This window comes from Eulemur rufifrons, chromosome 11 (genome assembly GCF_041146395.1).
Source record: "Eulemur rufifrons isolate Redbay chromosome 11, OSU_ERuf_1, whole genome shotgun sequence".
In the NCBI taxonomy this organism is placed as follows: domain Eukaryota; kingdom Metazoa; phylum Chordata; class Mammalia; order Primates; family Lemuridae; genus Eulemur; species Eulemur rufifrons.
Window position 1 is genome coordinate 7,887,609 of NC_090993.1, and position 10,166 is coordinate 7,897,774.

Here is a 10,166-nt window from a genome sequence, read left to right on the forward strand (position 1 = left end):
CAATGATCCATGCAAAAGGAAAAAGTGTTTGTGTGGGGGTGGGTACATGCACACGTGTGGCGTAATTTTTAACAAATGTCCTCTCTGGTTGGGAAGAATTCTCCTTTAGCCTGAAAGCATATATATCTTTCCCCCTTCCCCCACATTTTTTTCAGTGTATTAATGTATCTTAATGAAATGCATTGACAATAGATAGGAATTCCTGTTGTTAATTTCCAATACACTTATGCAGCAACACTAAAGGCTGACAAATCTGACAATACCTAAAAATTTGCGTTTTTTTTTTTTTTAATTTTACAGGTAAATGAAAACAAAAAGTGTAAAAACAACATGAAAAGATAACCTTTAAGGTCCTTTCTGGTCCAGAGATGCTATGCCACCTGCTAAGCTCAACTTGCTGCATATTTTCTTCCTTCCTACTATCCAATTGGTTATATAGTGTCATGCGTGGTAAAAAAAAAAAAAAAAAAAAAAAAAAAAAAAAATATCATCAAGGAATTGAGTTACACTAAATATGAAATTCTGGAGAAACAGAACTTTACTTGCTGTCAAACGGCAAGTCCAATCTGGGTCCCTTCTACTATAACTGCTCTTTGAAACCAAAGTTTATGAATCAAGTTCAAAAAGGATAAAAATAATCTATAGCTGAAGTTGTACAGCTTTTAAATTCCTATCACAGTGTTAGCCCTCCTTTCCAATTGGAACAGAAAAGCAATTTCTGAATATTAATTTCAAGGTAAACCAAGTAGCTATAAGCCTCATGAATGTTCACATACAAACTTAGTATAAGCCAAGACAAAGAAAAGACAATCATGAAAAATATAAATTATCCAAATCAGACAGGCATTTTCATTACTCTAATGCATTTATTTTAAACGTTAAAGAAACCTAAAATCTTGTTGCTGAAAGGTACCCTGGAAATACTTTCTCCAAACTCATTCGTGACACGTGATAGAGCCAGGAAGCTCAAGATTCCTGTCGCTCTGCCTACTACTCTTTCTACTCTCACCCTGCAAGGGAATTAGGTGCATTAATAGAAGTGAAAAATCTAAGTCATGGTTCACTGTATTCTTTAGGACTGTACTTCATATTTCATTCAAGTTCAAAACAGAAAAAAAAAAAACTTGGCTTTTCAGTTAACAATAACAGTCTAAATTTTCTTCAAATTCAGCATGTCTTTGAAAGGATTTGTAATCCTAAACCACCATCATAAGTAGATCAGCAGTTCAAAGACTCAATGCCTTCCTCAGTCTCAAAAAATAACCCTGCATTTAACAATTATGGCTGGGGGTAGGGGGCTGTACCCACATAAATACATACTTCTTTGCAAAGTATACAGTAAACACAACCAAAATTAAACTAGTTTTGATGCCCAAACACAGTACTTTAAAACCAGTTTCAATTACCAAACAATTGCCCTTTCAGGGGAGCTCACTATTCCCTCACTTTCAGAAATAGATTAGATTATTCATTTCCAAGTGAATAATCTACTTCCCCTTTTGCCTCAGGTAAAAAGATCCCCAGGTGGGCAGGTGTTTACTAAATTCAGGTATCAAGGAACCCTTCAAAGTAACAGTCCAGTCTTGAGGGGGAAAAAAAAAAATCTTCCAACCCATATTACACAGCTTTACTACAATAAGCACAGAAGCCATACCATGATGATCTGGTAATTTCATTAGACTAAAAGTTGCATAAAATTAAAGCTCTTTGAGAAAAATCTAGTACTTAAAAACATAAAAAGCATTTTATGAAAAAATACATAGTTAAAGCAATGGAGTAAAATCTGTGGCCCAAACACCAAAGCCAGAAGCTCCACCCCCATACCTGTGATGTAGCTCTTGCTTTATTTTCCAGACCAAGTGCTTACAACACTGCTTCTTATTCAAGTTCATTTCACCCCATCTATAGGTAGCATGTGGGTACTGATAAAAGCTGTTTCATTTCCTATTTCCCAAATTTTTGCTCGGTAATTTTTCTTTTCTCATTTTCCTCCAGCTATTTATGAATACACTCTAATTTAGAACAAACAAACTGAACATGTCATAGTTTAAGCTGAGCAAGGCACACAATACATGAGAGCTATAAAGATAATCTCAAGATATTTCTCCAGTTTGTATATAAATTTGCCTATCCAGGCAAGATTTGGACAGGTTGCCATGGTCTTGCTTTAGAATAAAACTACTTTAAAAACATAACTGGGAACCTGCTGCTGCTGAATCGGTTAACTACAGGCTGTTGTGCTTGTCATAAAAGGCGTTGTGCTTAGAAACGAAAAACCAAACATCATCTGAGGAAAAGGAAATAAAGATGTCCCTAATACGATTCCTGCTATGAATCACGCAGATACACTTCAGCTGCCTCTCTTCCCTGAATGAATCAATGGCATCTTTAGGAAGAATCAATGTAATTTGTACCCAAAACTCAATAAAGAGTACACTTTCCCATGAATAATACTTTCATACCTCTCTGAATTAAGCGGTGAAACTCAATCAAGCAGAAGACATCTTGTCAGTGGAAATGCTGTCTAAACAGGATTGTAAACCTCACAGAACTCTGAATTCTTCCAATAAGCCCAAACATGGAACAGACATTCTTAAATATGTGACTAAACCCAGTAACCAAGTTGTCTCTTGAAATTCACCTCTAGGAATGCCAGAAATAACAAGCCACCTTTCAATATCTGCGAAATACTGGTTTGTATAACTTTTCCAAGGAAGTAATATATTTCAAAAAAAAAAAAGGCAACAGTTTTGGAGATTTGTTTCCTTCAATAACTAATTGTAAGACTAGAAACATGACAACCTACCCTGCAGACACAGGCAACTCAAATGGGCAGTTTACTAGATGCCTGTCATAAGAAAGCCATCTAGTGTTAACGTTTAGAAATGGAAACTGCAGACAAAAGAGGCAAAGAAAAGAAAAATCTGCGCGACTGTTTTGAACTTACTGAGCAAACCCATGAGAATCACCAAGATTCTTTGGGGGGTTTTTGTTTGTTTTTCTTGGTTTTTGTTTTTAAAGCCATCCTTGTCAAAGCCAAGTCTAAATCTAACCAAAATCCAAAACGTCTAAAATTTTATTTAGAACTAAATCACGCTTTGGTGAGCACAATTCCGTGACCGATGCACTTGATGTTTCCAGCACTCACGCTGGAGTCATCTTGGGCTGAATTAATTTAAGTGAGGCCGGTTAATGATGACAAATGTCTCCCAGAGGGGTAATGCCAAGTTGGTCTCTCTTCCCGGGAAGCCTCAGCTCTCGCGGCTGGATGAGGAGCCGAAATTGATTCTCCAGGTTTGCGGCGCGACTGAGAATTAATCTGTAGGTGCTCCCGGGATATTCCCTGCACGGGGTCCGGCGACCCTTACCGGCATGCGGGGACCCGAAGAGGCCCAGGAGCGGGGGACCGAGCACGGCGCGAGCTGGCTGGAAGTGGGCAGAAAGGTCGCGCCGGGCGGGGAGGGCGCTCGCCGGCTGCCCGCAGCCCCACAGAGACGGAGCGGCGCGAGAGGGCGCGGGGCGCCCCTTCCAGGGACCAGCCTCGCGGCAAGTTCGCCGAGTCCGCCCCCGGTGCGCCAGGAGCCGCGTCGGGCAAGCGCGAGCCCTTCCCCGAGCGCGGGGCAGAGCGGAGTTCCGGGCACCTGGAGGGGTCCTGCCCACCGCCCGTGTCACCGAGACGGGAGCAACCTTCCCGCCGAGCGATAACTTGCGGAGAAGAGCGAGCGCGCGGCGCCTTTTCCACCCCGAGGTCTGGAGCGAGGGCGCCTCGGGAGCCGGACCCGCGCGCCGCGCCCCGCGCACCCCCCGCCGTCCCCACGGACACCCCCGAGGGCAGCCCCTTCCCTCAGGGACAGTCCGCGCCCGGCCGAGGCCACCTCGAGCCGACCCTCGCCTCACTCCCGCTCCGCTGCCCCGACACGCACCTCAGGAACGCCGTCCGCCGGGACCTGCTACAGCCCGCGCGCGCCCAGCGGCGCGTACCGGAGCCGCCGCCTCGCCGCCCGCCGCTGCCGCGCGCTGCCCATCGGCCCGGACCCTCCCCGCGCCGGGCTCCGGCGGAGGCGCCCCGGACCCGCCGGCTGCGGCTGGAGCTCTCGGCCTGCGCTCGGCGGCCGGCGGGGGCGCGGCGCTCCTCCTCCGTCCTCCTCCTCTTCCTATGGCTCCGCCGGCTCCTCCCGGGCTCCCAGTCTGCCGCGCCGGCTCCCGACGCCGCCGCCCGCCGCCTGGCGGCCCCGCCCCCTCCGGCTCTGCGGCCTCCCATTGGCCGCCGCCTGCAGGCCCCCTCGGCCCCGCCCCGCGATTGGGCGCGGGCGCCGTCCGTCCCCCGCGGCCGCCCGGCTCTGGGCGCAGCCGGTGCGCGGTTCCCAGGTCCCGGCGCGCGGGAGCGGCGCGTGCGGGAGGGGCTCGGCGCCCTTCCCGGGCAGGGGTTGCGGGGCGCGGGGCGAGCGCCGGGGAGCTGGGAGCGATGCAGCCTACCTGGACCCCGGCGTCTGGAGAGCCGTCGTCGTTCTCCTCGGGACTCGCTTTCGCCCCTCTGAGGAGAAAGTTAAAAACCCCGAATCTGGCTCCAAGCCGCCCCCTGGCGCAGACGCGACCCACTCGGCCTCAGCTCGCCCGAGTTGGGAACGGACGCGCCGGCCCGGCGCTCGGGTCCCTGTGCCTCGGGAGCCTGAGTGTCGCCGGCCGCGCGGCTCGCGCAGCCCCGGACGCCGCAGGAACGCCGGCCCTGCGCCCGCGCAGACGGCCGCCTCGCTTTGAAGTGATCACCCCTGAAAATGACAGCGCGGGGCGGGAGCCCGCACCGCCAAGGCAGGTGCCCCTGCGCCCAGGCTTTGGGGGTGGGATGCACGGAGAAACACGTGAGGAAATAAAATGTTACCTAGAGGGTAGAGGGCCGCCAGCGTGCAGGAAATGCGGCTGAGGAAGGACCTTTCGGAGCCAGGAGGGAGGAGGCCGGGAGAGCAGAGCAGTCCAGCCGCTCTCCCCTTCCTCCCTGCCCGCCGGGCCCCGCTCGGCCCAGGGGAGAAATGCCCCTGGAGCTTGAACTTCTTACACCCAGCTTCTCTGCTTTCCTAGGAAATGTCGATCACTTGTGACAAAGCATTACGTGAAAGTATTAATGTCAATTGCTTGACACTGAATTGGATGCTGGACGATTAAAGAATCTCAGAAGACTCTTTTAAGATAGACTGCAGTTATCTCTGCCCAGCACCTACAAGCAGGAGTAAATGAATAAAGCAGGTTTAGGGAGCCCCTGACTTACCTTCCAGCCAGGCCGTGGGATTTCTCAAGCAGGCTTTCGTCGGTGCTTCGGGCTAGGTTCCCCGAGACTGGACTGGGGCTTTCGGTTCCTCCTGTTCCAGAAGCAGACTTCTTCCTGCAGAGAGAATGTTATCTTACTTCTCTATCACAAACACTTCCGAGAACACAGCCCCGTTCAAAGTTAAATAGAGGCGGCCCCTCCCACACTGTATTTCTCTGTGATCTGCAGCATGTACACATTGTACAATCTCTCTTTAAGATATTGACATAATATGTGGGAATAGGTATAATCAAACATGACAGAAAGCAATCCTGTGACCTGATAAAATTCCCGAGTGAAACTCCAGGTTTTCACCAGTTTCCCAATTGTCAACCTGTTATCAGCATTGATAAGACTGTCATGTATTCATTCAACAAACATGGATGGCGACCCTGTGATGTTCCAGACCATGCTAGGTGGGATATAAAGATGCAGAGGACATAAGACCTGCTCTCCGGAACTCGCCATCTCACACGTGTAGATCCTCATATGTTGTAGATGCTCTACAAGAGGTATGAACAAAATCCCACAGGAGTAGTCGTAAGGGACTTGTCCTGGGGGTGCTTAGAAAACACACAGTTCCCTTCATGACACCTTGTCACAGTACATCTCCCATTTCATGTTACTGTTTCATTGCCATATGCACTATTCTGTAAGGGACACAAGGAAAAGAATTATGTCTCCTCCGAGGTTTTGACCACTAAGGCAGTGACTGTGGCACATAGCAGATCCTGGGTCAGTGGGGTGTCACTGAGGTGGCCTTGCTGCTACAGCTGCAGCTGTCCACTGTGTCGTAGATGAGAAGGAACCTAGCCCTCTGATGTGTTCCTTAAGATCCCATACATAGTGATCATATATAAAAGTCTGACAAGACACTGTCCATGTAAGCCATAATTCTGTTCCTCTCCCACTTCCCATCCCTCTTCTTATGTTTTGCAAACTCTAATAAAATTGAAATATCCTAAGCCCTTAACCCAAGGGCGTCAGCATTTTAAAAAATACCTGTAATTGATCATGCAGAGTAAACAGTTGTGCGCATTTATGCAAGTCTGGGAGAGTTTCTGGCTTTCCCAGAACCTCAGGTCACATGCGGGTGGCCTGCCCTCATCCAATGTTCCTGACGAACATTCCGAACAAGCAGGTGCTGAGAGAGCCCTGGGTTCTTGCCACAGCTGGTCAGAACAATGTGATACACACAGGCGCGGGCGGGCAAGACGTGCAAGGTGTCCGCCTCTTGGCCGACTGTGAGAGATCTTCAAGAGACACAGCTCAGGAATGATTCCTTCTTCACCAAATAATATATTCTAGAAATACCATCAGATCGAATGTCTTTCCTTGCTGGTCTTCTTTCCAGCAGCCCTCTTGTTTCTTGTCTTTTTAAGAAAGGGTCAACAGCCTTAAACTTCCAGCAAAGACTGGAATTGCAGCACTTGTGAAGATATCAATGCATCATTTGGGCCTCAGGATATTTTACTAAAAACAATTTTTTTCTATTAAAGCTATGCATTTGTTGAAATTTTAAGGAAAAATATCAACAATGAAGCCTAAGAGCTAGAATGAACTATCGTGTGTTTATCTTCTCACTCTCACCTTCCCCCAGGCCAAGACTTTCTCTCCCCAAGCCTCACTTTCTGTCCTTCAAAACGCTTCTTTCAACTGCGAATTTCATCATGCTCTTGGGGTGCCTAAAGAAACAAACTCAAGAGATTAATTCTCTTTACAATTCTGATTCAGCACATCCACTCCTTCTGAAATAATTCCAACATCGGTCTTACCTATTTTTCTCTAAGAAGTGTAAATAGAGACAGAGTTCAAAGACATACCAGCTGTCTACCCTGTTCCAAGATTTTGAACTTGTTGGCTGACCTTGCCTGGTACTTATATGTATTTCTGTTTGGATTTAGCAAAACGGGTTTCATTTCTTTGACACACTACAGCAAGATTCTACTTACAGATGATATGCATACACTGTAATAAACCCGAATAGCTAAGTTAAATAAGGGTTTACATTCCCACTCTTATTTCCTCCTTCTTTCTACTATTAAACCTCTTTAAAAAGTATTTCAGGCCGGGCGCGGTGGCTCACACCTGTAATCCTAGCACTCTGGGAGGCCGAGGCGGGTGGATCACTCGAGGTCAGGAGTTCGAGACCAGCCTGAGCAAGAGCGAGACCCCGTCTCTACTAAAAATAGAAAAAAATTATATGGACAACTAAAATATATATATACAAAAAATTAGCCGGGCATGGTGGCGCATGCCTGTAGTCCCAGCTACTCGGGAGGCTGAGGCAGTAGGATCACTTAAGCCCAGGAGTTTGAGGTTGCTGTGAGCTAGACTGACGTCACGGCACTCACTCTAGCCCGGGCAACAGAGCGAGACTCTGTCTCAAAAAAAAAAATAAAAATAAAAAGTATTTCATTTATGTCAAATGAGTATTTATAATTTGCAACAAATGTGCATTAAATGCATATTACATTCAGGGGATTATATTAGACTCAAAGGACCCAAAGGGCCATTCATCATAATATGTGAATTTTATGACAAGGAGCAGAACTTGAGAGAGCAGGTGCTCAGGACCACCAATGAGTGGTGCCCACAGGGAGAGCAAGAGAGCCGGCCTTCTGCAGGTGGAGTTTGTGCCAACGAGCAAAGGCTTCATCAGGGATACCAAACCGGCCAGGCAAGGAGGAGAAAAGAGAGCGCTACCGCTGGCGAGAGAAAGCACAGTGGGCGAAGACACAGGAACCGACTGTGAAAGGCGTGTTTGGGAAACAGCTGTGCCCTTTGGCCGAGCACAAGCTTATTCACTTATATAACAAACATTTACATGGCACTTCATCCATGCCAGGTCCTGTTTTCTTCTTAGGAAATCCGCACATTCAGACGAGCATATGGGCACTGCTTCACCTTTTTTCCAGAATGGAAACCTCTTACAGCAGACACTTGTTTGGATATGGTCTTGTGAAGTAAAGTCAGAAGTGCCAGGTCCTGTTGCAATTTAAAAACCAATGGTTCAGTGGCAGCTCAGAAGGCTGGGTCAGTGGCCCTGGTCTGGTAGTGAACCAGTAGTCCTGATAAAAACAGCGCATGTTCCTCTTAAAATGAGGACCAGTGGAATCATGTAAGCATTATTAAATGTGATATATACCCCATACTATCCATAAGAGTCTAAGAAGAAATCCGTCTAATAAAAAAAAAATCAGTTCTGCAAGTATATATTCGGGCTTACTCTGTGCTCACTTCTGCTCTGAGGACACAGAAGATTATTACATGTAAATAATGAGACCATCCTCAAGGAAGTACAAGACTGCCTAGCCAGGACTTTTACATAGGAAACAATTCTGAGACTAGTGCAAAGGCAATACATTTCAATTTCTGACTTGAATTTGATGTTGTGTGGATGTGTGCCATGGAGATCTGGAAAGACACTAGTGGATGGAATGATCAAGGATCAGTGACAAATATCTTTTAGGAGAGAAAGGTTTCTTATGTTCTTAATCCTATGTTTCACAAATAAAAATTCCTGTATGTTTGTCTTTGCTGTAATGTGCTCAATCCAATGTGTCTCCAAGACTCTTCCAAGGCAGGTGGGCTATTTCTTTTCTGATGACTCACAATGTTGCCCATAGCTTTTCACATTCTCTACCCCTTATTATCTCTCTCACCTGCTCTAGTCCAGACCCACAGCTAAACAAGTTCCAACCTTATCACTCTTACAGGTGTCTTCTGTCCTCTCATCTTGCCTGGCTGAGACAGAACGAAAAGAAAAAGGAGGGAGGAAGGAAGGAAGGAAGGCCAAGCCTAAACTGTATGTAATTTAAAAGCATATTCCACCTTTGTCTTTCCCTTGGTAACCCACATAGTGGTTTTTGGGGGAGCCTAAAGACTTTGGGGTCAGACAATTCTGACTGAATCTGGCTTAGAAGCGTCTTAGATACATGAATATAAACAAGTTACATCTCAAAGTTCCATTTCCCTCACCTAAAAAGTGGAGGTAATAAAACCTGAGAGGGCCATGGTGATGATGCCATGTCATTTGGCAGCACCATGGCTGGCACATCACGCATGTTGAAGACTCAGCAGATCACCAGTGTTTACTAACATTTGCTCCTTCTCTTCAAGGTAGAGACCGGAATTTTATTTCCAGCACCTCACACAGAACCTGGCGAAGGGCAGGGACTTGATAAATATCTGATGAATGAATAAGAGTGTGGGTGGATGGATCGCACCCAGAGATAAAGCACTGTATTTTTTGTCTGTCTTCTGCCATAGCAGATTTAAAGTTAATATCTTATTCCTCCAAACTGTATTCCTACTTTGGACATACACTATTCTTTAACCAGTGCTTTTAGTTCTACTTTTAAGAAATAATAAAGTAATAATGATAATGACATGTAAGTTGGATTGCTCTACGAGCAGCTGTTACCCTACACCACTAGATGGCGTCTATCAATAATAATGCTATTATAAAAAGCACCACACACACTCTGCCAGGTAATAATTCTAAAGAAATTAAGACAGAAAAGGCAAATGCAGCGTACACATATATTAATATGTATATATATTCACCTTTTACATAGGATTTCTTCATAATATTGTCTGTGAATCTAGGGCTGCCTATAACTTGGCAAACCACTTGATCCTAATTTTAACAGTCTTCTGTAACAATTTTAAGTTGTTAATTAAACTCTAAGCAGCCTCGATGTGCAAGACGTTTCACAGTAGCTAGTGACTACTCCCAAATCTTTTCTGCAACGCTGGTAGGGGGAAAAAAAACCCTGGGAAAAAAATTAGAAAAGTTGAAAGCAATGCGGAGGAAATAAGAAAGCAAACAGACTGTTCTGCCCACCCTCGTCATTCTTCA

At 46.2% G+C, this 10,166-nt stretch overlaps 1 protein-coding gene across 2 annotated transcripts in view; it reads right to left on the reverse strand.

The window, feature by feature from the left end:
* The window catches only part of SIPA1L2 (signal induced proliferation associated 1 like 2), a 202,938-nt gene extending 198,397 nt beyond the window's left edge, over window positions 1–4,541 (reverse strand). Inside the window, exon 1 of one of the 2 annotated variants that reach the window (XM_069484692.1) lies at window positions 4,477–4,541. The gene's annotated coding sequence lies outside the window, so the exon portion shown is untranslated. Of the gene's footprint in view, window positions 1–3,923; window positions 4,191–4,476 lie in introns of those variants that run through there. The other variant, XM_069484690.1, reaches the window with a different exon arrangement.
* Window positions 4,542–10,166: the final 5,625 nt, after the last annotated feature.